A 10,050-nucleotide genomic window follows, 5' to 3' on the forward strand; every position below is an offset into this window, starting at 1 on the left:
GGAAATGGGTGAGGTTAGACTGAATCAACTGCCTATAATATTCCAAGGAAAAAATCCTCATGGGCACATACTTTGGGAGTCTGTAAGGACAGAGCTCACAGCCATAGACTCTGATGACTGTGTGATCCTCATATAGGTACCAATCACCTATTTTACACTTCTTGGAAAGCTGCAGAGCCTTCTGTATCTCAGTTGACATTATGGGAGGAGGGGACCTCATTAATAGGCAAGAGACTGGATACACAAATTGGTCAACAAACTCACAATAGGAATAGGGTGAGTTTGTGACTTTGTGATAGACAGAGGTCCAGAAGATGACATATCTCCTTTCCCCTCTATAATCCAGCTTTTTGATATAGCATGGAAAAGCCTCAGACTGATAATACATGAAGAGGTGATAGATATAGGCCGAGTATTGAAGACCCCCTGCCTATCCACTGCACCCAGCTGATCGTGGATTTTGTTAGCAATGAACTTGGTAAAGTTATATTTGTGGGCAGGGGGTTGGCCTAGGCTGTAAACAGCTAGTAATACTAGCATTGTCTCATCCACATGTTCACTGGTTTTGTATCCCAGCACATAAGCAATCATGTCCAGGAGCAATCTGCCTACTTCAGTGAAGTAGACATTCAAGTAAGGAAGTGACCCTGCAGGCTGGCACTCAGGTCTCATGAATGTCCTGGTGACCTTTTGAATCTCCTCACTGGTCATCTTGGCACCAGTGTCCAGTAGATAGTTCATGGAGAATGGGATTAGCAGCTCTGTCTGATCAAAATGTAGCATTTTGTTGATGGTCTCAGGATTAATGTAGAAAAGGACCCTCCCAGATGGGGTGCTGATGGCTCTGTGCTGCACATCATAGTTTTCAGCACATAGGCGAATGATTTCAGGAAACACATTTACAGAGGGGAGACAATAGTATGGCAGGTTTGACTCCCAGATGCCATATGTATCATGACCAATCAGGTAGTCCTCTCTCAATTGTCTGAAGGTCTGCAGAAAGTCTCTGTTTCCCACATAGTCTTCAATAAGGTAGTCCTGGTCAGCAAGAGATAAAGACTGCAGGTCTTTATTGGGTGGATTTAATGGAGGAACACTGAGAGCTGTGGGTGTAGGGGCAGCCATTGTATGATTTGATTTTGAGTAAGATGAGTGAAATGGTTTGCAAACCTCTTAAGAGTTGAAATTATAAGCCAACTGTAGACAATGTCTGAAATGTTTTTTACAGTTTGAAAAGGCAGGCTTGCTTCTGCAGTCTTGGTAGGTTCACAGAGGTTGTGAATTGCTAGGGGTGAATTGCAGAGGGTAAGTGAGATTTACTTTGGTGAAAAAATGTTGTTGGTCTGCACCCGGCAAAAGGGAACAATGCCGGGCACCTCAAAGATAATTTCACAGTTTCAGCCCGTGAATTGACTGTTTCAATGCTAAATTTATGATTCTGGGGGTAAGCAGGTTAGCTTGGCTCACCTTAGGTAGTAGGTGTAGAGTTTATATGGAACTCAACAGGTATTTTAATGGCAATTTACAGAGAAATGGTATGCATGGGCGAAAATGGGGAATTACAGTGAATACCTGGATAGAACGCTTAAACAGCCTGCGGGTCGAACTCTGAAGGTTGACTTGATGAATTGGAATGGTTGCAATTTGAATTTGGAGGCCTGAAGGCGCTTTGGCAGCTACAACGGCTATCTCTTCCTTTACGCGAAAATGATATAAAAACTGCCCAAAACGTGACTTTAACGACAAAATTCGGAAAAATAGGTAATTGGCGCCCTTCCGCCGATGACGTCAGCATGACGTCATGGCGGGCCCGGGTACGGAGGATGACGTGGCTACTGAGGTGTAGGCCAGGGTGGCAGGACACGGTGGCGGGTGGATAAGGTGGCAGGGTTACGTGGAGGGCCACACGGCGCGGAGGCGGGCAAAGGCGCTACGTCATGCTGACGTATTGATGACGCAGGGGGGAGGCGGTAACGGGATGGTGGTAAGCGGGTTCCCCGCACCACCTTTGAGCAAAGGCGGTATCGGGGAGGGGGGCTCCGAACAACCCCACCGCCTGCCACGCGTCCCTTGTACGGGGCGGAAAACCACTTTCCCCGGACGCTAAAGGTCGGTAGGTCGGGGAGCGAAAATGACCGCCCACCGTTAGATCTGGGCGGCGGAGATCGGATGGCTGGCGGTTCCTCCGACGGATCGTGCAGTTTGGGGGGGTCCCGCTGGCCTATTTTAAAATATTCAATTAAATACTTTTAGGCGGAGAACCTTAGGGTTAAGGGTTTTTTTATGTATTTTCGGGATTTTTGGGTTTTTCAAGGGTTTTATAAGGAAAAGACATTAGGAGTGGGTTTAGCAGGGGGAAAGGGGTTTTCTATGGCATTTTTGAACAGAGGGAAGATGAGGGCTTAGGGGAAAGGTTCTTGCTCATAACGAGAGGTTAGAGCAACCCCAAGACAGGGTTGACCACAGCCCCTGGTGGGCCAAAGTCTCCCTAAACAACTTATTTAGCTATAGTGCTAAAGAGGGAAGATATTTATACCATGTTTGGGGTTTATACACCATGGTGTTATAATAGTAGAGAAAGGGCGGTTTAGGGGATTTAGATAATAGGAGTTAGGGGTTAATGTGAGTGAGGAAAGTGAATGAGGAGTGATTTCATCAAGTGTATTTGAAAGTCACTTAGTTTAGGGAGTAGATCAAACTGAAAAGATTTTTAGACAAGAAATGTGGCTTCTAAATGAATAAGAACCACCATAAAACCTCAGATCTTTTCATCAATCTCAATAGATGAAGGGATGTTAGTAATAAGAGTGAAAGGGGAAACGGGGAAGTTAGACATGCTCCCTTGCTTTGCTGCAACCTGATGGAGAAGAGAAGCTTCTCAATCCATTGATTTTCCTTTGTGGTCATTTCAGCACACATTTATTTGCAAGGAATGATATTTCTGCAACCTCAACTGCCTACCCATCTACTTGCCTAGCATTTTTTGTTTCTTCTTGGAGGGTGCACTTAGGCTTGCAGACCCTTATCTGCCTTTTCTTTTCTTTGGCTTTTTCTCTTTTGATTTTCTATCTAATGCTACCCTTATTGCTTCCAAGGTCCGAGATTAAGCAGTTGGGAGCCTTACTTTCTCTACTTGAGCTACTTGTCTGCCAAGTTTAAACAATTTGGACAGACTTCTTTCTCTATTCTACAACTGAAAATTTAAAACATGGTATGATCCAGATTAGGCTGTTGGACCATCCATCAAAATTGAGTCCACATCAAGCTCTATGCACAGATTGTCTTTTCTTGGAAATATGGGATCTTTGCATCATCAAAGCAGAGCATATTTGGACCTTTCCTTGCCAATCATGAAATATGAAACCTATTGGTATAGGTAGCTAACAATGCTCTTAACCTACAAAATGATACCCAAATACAGAATGTGCGAAGAAAAGATACCCAGAACACAGAATAGCAATGATTTTATTATTGAGAGAGTAATGTTCACTTGCCTCTTCGAGGGGGCAACCTCCAATATAGCAGAGCTTGATTACAAAATAAGACATGATGCTCCTCGCAGGGAGTATCTATCCTTTATATATGACTAATACATACAATACCATGGGCCAATACTGTGGGTTTTATTAATATCATCTATCTAATACTACGACCCATTTGCAACTAACTGTGGTTCCGTCATTAATTGCGGATTAACCACTTACAATTATTAATATGGGATTTATTGAGTCTTGACTATGACGTGATCCCATTACATAAATAAGGGGGTTAGGGTGGGTCCCTAACATGCCCTCCCCCTTAAGACTAGCCTTGTCCTCAAGGCTGAAGCTACGGAAACTGTTGAAGAATAGTGGATGGTTCCCAAGTTGCATCTTCCGGAGAGGTGTCTTTCCATTTGACGAGGAATTCCTTAATCATGCAGCCGCACAGTTGCTTGTCTCGTGTGTCTAGGACCTGTTCGGGTTGAAGCCAGATGGACCCTTCTTCGTCCAATTCAGGTAGACTGGTCTGAATTCTGCAATTGTTCCCAATCACTTTCTTGAGGCATGAGACATGGAAATCTGGATGGATTTTTGCAGTAGGTGGCAAGGCCAACTTGTAGGCCACTTCTCCAATGTGCTAAAGTACTTGATATGGTCCGTAGAATTTAGGAGAGAGTTTCTGACACCCCTTGTCTTTGAGTGATGTTTGCTTATATGGTTGGAGCCATAAAAATACCTGATCCACTTCTTGAAATTGGCGCTTTGAGCGATGCTGGTCTACCTGTTGCTTCATGCGGTTCTGAGCTTGATGAAGATTCTCTCGAAGATGGGTGAGCATGTTTGCGCGGTGTTGTAGGAGTTGATCCACTGCTTGTACTTTTGAGCATCCCTTGAGATACGAAGTAGGTGAAGGCGGGAGTTGACCATATACTACTTCATAAGGAGTCGTTTTGGTGGTGGCATGGTAGTTGGTGTTATACCACCATTCACCTAGAGGTAGCCACTGTACCCAAAGGTGTTTCTTTTCTGAAGTGAAACACCTAAGGTAGGTTTCTAGACATTTGTTGATAGCTTCAGTTTGACCATCTGTTTGCGGATGATAGGAAGTACTGAGTTTTAGTTGAGTGCCTTGTATTTTGAAGAGCTCCTGCCAAAAATTACTGGTGAAGATCGGGTCGCGGTCGGACACAATAGAAGTGGGCATGCCATGGAATTTGAAGATGTGATCATGAAAGATTGAGCAACCAAAGTTGGTGTATACGGGTGGGCTAGGGCACAGAAATGAGCATACTTCGATAGTCGGTCCACAACCACCATGATGACTGACTTTTTCCCTAAATTTGGAAGACCTGTAATGAAATCCATAGAAACCTCCGTCCAAATTGATGCCGGAATGGGCAATGGTTGTAATGTGCCTGGTGTGTTGACGATTTCCCCTTTGTGGCATTGACAGACATCGCATTCTGCTACAAAAGTAAGGATGTCCTTTTTCATGCCAGTCCAAAAAATGATCTTCTGGTGCAAGCATACGTCTTCTGAAAGCCCGAATGTCCTGCAATGGGAGATGAGTGCAATTCTGCCAAAATGCAACTTTTGAGGGTGGATGTTGGTGATATTACGACTCTGTCCTTGTAGCGAAGAATATCATCCTACCACGAGCAGCCCTTGGTGGAATTTGGATCTACCTGCAATTGAGAAATGAGTTGGGAGAGCCCGGGGTGTGAAAACCATTCCTTGCGAGCCTCTTCAATCCATTCTGGAATGGGGAGGGAAATTGCTAGCAAAGTACTTTCCTCCTCAAATTGGCGAGATAATGCATCTGCTACACTATTGTCTTTCCCTTTCTTGTAAATGATCTCATAATCATATCCCAGCATTTTGGCTAGCCATTTATTTTGTTGTCGGGAGGATAGGTGTTGCTCCAAAAAATAGTTAAGACTGTGATGATCTGTGCGGATTTGGAAACGTCGCCCCAATAAGTAAGGTCGCCAGGTCTTGACTGCATGTAAGATGGCCATCATTTCCTTCTCGTACGTAGATTGGCCAAGATTCCTCCCACTGAGTTGTTGTGGCTTGTGAAGGCCAACGGTCGCCCTTCCTGCATTAAGACCGCCCCAATACTTGTACCCGAAGCATCACATTCAATGACAAAGGATTTGGTGAAGTCAGGTAGTGCTAAGACTGGAGTGGAACACATGGCATTTTTTAGAGTTGTAAAGGCCTGTTTTGCTTCCTCATTCCAGAAGAATGAATTTTTCTTTAGGAGTTGGGTGAGGGGCTTCGCTATGCGACCATAGTTGCGGACAAATTTACGATAATAGCCTGTGAGACCCAAAAATCCTCTCAAGCTCTTCAAGGTCTTAGGTTGAGGCCATTCCTGCATTTCCTCGATCTTTTTGGGGTCCAACTTCACACCTTCAGGCCCAACAATGTGGCCAAAATACTCTACTTCTGCCATGCCAAACAAACACTTGGACATCTTGACAAATAATTTATGCTTGTGGAGTAGTTGCAAGAGTAGATCTACATGTTGAAGATGTGCAGCCCAAGTGCAACTATAGATGAGGATGTCATAAAAGAAGACAAGGACAAATTTCCTGAGATATGGTTTGAGAATGTGGTTCATAGGGCTCTGAAAAGTAGAGGGGGCATTACAAAGACCAAATGGCATGACCATGAATTCATAATGGCCTTCATGAGTTTTGAAAGCAGTCTTGGGGATGTCGACTTCCGTCATGCGAATTTGGTGGTAGCCTGAGCGAAGATCCAGCTTAGTGAAGAATTGAGCTCCATTGAGTTCATCCAGCAAATCATCAACCATCGGGATGGGAAATTTATCTTTGACTGTCAACTTATTGAGGGCCCTGAAGTCGAGACACATCCGCCACTCCCCATCTTTATTGAGCACCATGACCACTGGGGATGAGTAAGGACTAATGCTGGGACGAATGTGACCTGCTTCCAAAAGTTCCTTAATGATTTTTTCTATTTCATTCTTTTGGGTGAACGGATATCTGTATGGGCGCACATTTGGGGGTTGGGCCCCTGGAACCAAGGTGATGCTATGATCATGATCCCCTCGCGAGGGTGGAAGCTCATGAGGCTTGTCAAAGACCAGCAGATGGTTATTTAAAATATGTTGCATCTCAGGATGAATTGGCAGAGGCTTGGTTTCGAGTGCCTGGATGGCATTAAATTGAGCTACAACTCCATGATTTCCCTTTTTTAACAAATTTTCCATCCTATGCGAGCTGATGATAGAGGGGGCTCCCGCCTGGAGTCCATGGAGGGTATGTGTGTAGTTGTTCTGCTTAAAACTCATATATAACTCCTGGAAATCCATTGTGATTGGCCCAAGAGTGCGGAGCCATTCAGCGCTGAGCACAATGTCACAACCCCCCATGTGTATGGCAAACAGTGGGTTTTCAACTGATAATCCCCCATTTGAAGTTTGACATTTTCACAGCGGCCTTCACATTTCATTGTGCCTCCATCCACAATTTGAACCTGGAAGTTAGAAACTACTCATACAAAACAATGCACTGCTTCTGCGACTTCTTGATGGATGAAATTATGTGTACTTCCACTATCAATCAAGACTACTGTTGGGCGATGTTTAATAAAACCTCTGATTTTGAGAGTTTGAGGGGAAGAAATCCCTGCCAAAGCATGCAACGAAATAACTGGTTCAAAGACATTGTCCTTTTGGTTGTCTTCTTCTAGTGGCTCATGTTCCTCCAGTGGTGGATCTTCCTTTGTTGAGCTGTAGTCAGTGGCATCAATTTGAAAAAATTTGGGCTCCTTGCATTTATGACCTGGGGAATATTTTTCATCACAGTAGTAATAGAGGCCTTGCTTTCTTCTTTCGGCCATTTCCACAGGTGACACCTTTTGGACCTTAAGTGTTTGAGTCGTGTTGTGAGCCTGTGGGGGGTGACCTTTAGCGGAGAAATTTGGGCGACTGTATTGGGTTTCTAATGCACGTTCCACATTACGAGCTACCTTGCAAGCCTCCGTCCATGTGGGAGGGTGGTGCAGTAGGACTTGGGCTTTCATATCTTATTTAAGACCACTCATAAAACATTTCATGTAGAACACATCTGAGAGACCCCAAGTGCGGAAGGCTAAGGCTTCAAAAGCTGTAATATATTCATCCACTGTACCTGTCTGTCGGAGCTTAGTAAGACGACCGAAAAAACATGATTCCTAGTCAAAGCGGTCTTGAAGAGCTTTGGTGAATTTGGTCCAAGTCCTAAAAGGTCTAGTGCAACGTTGATGCCATTCCCTCCATTGCCACCTTTCATTGTCCAAGTACATACTCCCCAACATAAGTTGAGTCTCATCATCGAAGATGTGATTCAGTTTAAATACTGCTCCATTTGTGCTATCCATGCCGACGGGTGAGAACCGCCAAATTTATGCATATCCAACTTGGGAGGTCGCTGACTAGGTGGTGGGTGGGTGTGCCAGACGTGAGGAGAGTGGCTAGACTCACCCTCATTGTGTTCATTGCCATTATACGCCTCCCTGTGGGCTTGCTCCTTGCCCTTCGGGCCTATTTTCTCGACCATGCTACATAGCCCGTAAGCTGAATGTGGAGGTTTTGCAATGATTCTTCAAGTTTGTCCATCCTTTCATTGGCCATCGCTTGAGCTCTAGTTTGTACCATACAACAACTGGATTTTTTTAAAATTGGGACCGCCTAAAAAAAAAAAAATTCACTAAGAAGTGAATGGTACCACCGTGCTCAGCTCGTCGTCCTGATTCTGAGAGATCTGAATGGCGGATCTGATAGCTATGGGCAGCAAAACGGACTGGTTCTGTGGATCTGATGGATCTAATAGATCGGAATGGCTGATCTGCGAAATCGAGACTGCGGGACTGATGTCTGCTGCTGCTGCACCCCTTTTCACAAGCGGATCTGGAAGAGATGATGTGTGATCCCCCGATAGAAAAGGAAACTATGGTCTTGAGGAGTGTCAGGTGCTACAGATCGCAATATACATAAGGGTCTGGCAGTAGTACTCGGCCCAATGTTTCAGGGCTCTAACTAAGGAGGATCGACCGTATCCTTAGCCGTACAACTCGACTACCCTATCGTATAGGCGAGTAATCTCTCTGAGTGCTGTTCTTAGTGTACTGTAGCCGGAGACGCCCGACAGTTTATCTATCGCAAGGTTTCAAGGGAGCCTAGGGGGCTTCCAACATACCCAGAGGGTATGTGGAAGACAGTCCGTGCGTGATTCTGTCTAATGCGCTACTACTCGAAGGGGTACCCACAGAGGTTACAACGGAGTCCAACAGACGTGACCACCTCTTGTATTTCCTACGTGCATACCTCCCCAAATCCGCAGGATTATGCGCTCAACGACAGATCCCAGGGTTTAAAGATGCCGGAACATGTCATCTAGCCAAAAAAATTTCTTGCTAAGAAATGGAGATCCCACCGGCCCTGGAAAGTGCTCTGATACCACTTGTTATGCTCTTAACCTGCAAAATGATACCCAAATACAGAATATGTGAAGAAAATATACCCAGAACACAGAATAGCAATGATTTTATTATTGAGAGAGTAATGTTCACTTGCCTCTTCGAGGGGGAAACCTCCAATAGAGCAGAGCTCGATTACAAAATAAGACATGATGCTCCTCGCAGGGAGTCTCTATCCTTTATATATGACTCATACATGCAATACCATGGGCCAATACCGTGGGTTTTATTAATACCATCTATCTAATACTACGACCCATTTGCAACTAACTGTGGTTTCGTCATTAATTGCGGATTAACCACTTACAATTATTAATATGGGCTTTATTGACTCTTGACTATGACATGATCCCATTACATAAATAAGGGGGTTAGGGTGGGACCCTAACATTGCGTCACGGGTCATCTAGTTCCAACTTGTCCACAAGTTTCATTAGAACGGTCACCCTGGCTGGTCCAACCATTTCTACTTACACGCCCACCGTGACTGCTCCAACAAGGATAGAGTTGACAATGGAGCTGAAAATGCTAAAGTTTTCCAAGAGGGGCAAGAAGTTGAGCTTCACGCTGACCGTCAATGCCAAGCCCCTGAAACTTACCCCAACGGTCAATTTTGAAACATTCTTTGCGTCACTCACTTGGAGTGATGGAAAGCACATTGACCGAAGCCCAATTGTAATAACCATACAACAATCTCAGTAATTAGCACTTTGTATTTCATAACTTACATTATGTAAGCTATCAAATAATGGTTAGTTCCTCAAGCACTTTCTGTTGGTAATTTTCTGGTAAATTCCAAAACAAAAGACTCAACAGAGAATGATGCTCTGTTTCTCAGGATCTTAACACAGGGAAGCATTAAAAAAATTGTTTCCAGAAGATAGATATTTTCTCACACATAAAAACACTTTGCATTGATTAATAAAGACTGCCTATTACAGATTTCTTCCTCTCTTAGAGGGATTTACACAAGAACACTTCAGATACATAAAACAAAATATTTCTCTGTCTCTCCAGAAAAATAACGCACTGTCTTTACTCGCAACCCTTTTTTTACTACTGTGTAAAAGACAAAAAT

The 10,050-nt window shown here is 44.2% G+C and overlaps 1 pseudogene; it reads left to right on the plus strand.

Annotated features, from left to right (window-relative positions):
- LOC149175381 (subtilisin-like protease SBT1.5) overlaps window positions 1-9,674 on the plus strand; it is a 126,572-nt pseudogene extending 116,898 nt beyond the window's left edge.
- Window positions 9,675-10,050: the final 376 nt, after the last annotated feature.

Source organism: Pinus tabuliformis, chromosome 4_1 (genome assembly GCF_031772625.1).
Source record: "Pinus tabuliformis cultivar Carrire ecotype Pingquan chromosome 4_1, CPIR1, whole genome shotgun sequence".
Taxonomy (NCBI): Eukaryota; Viridiplantae; Streptophyta; class Pinopsida; order Pinales; family Pinaceae; genus Pinus; species Pinus tabuliformis.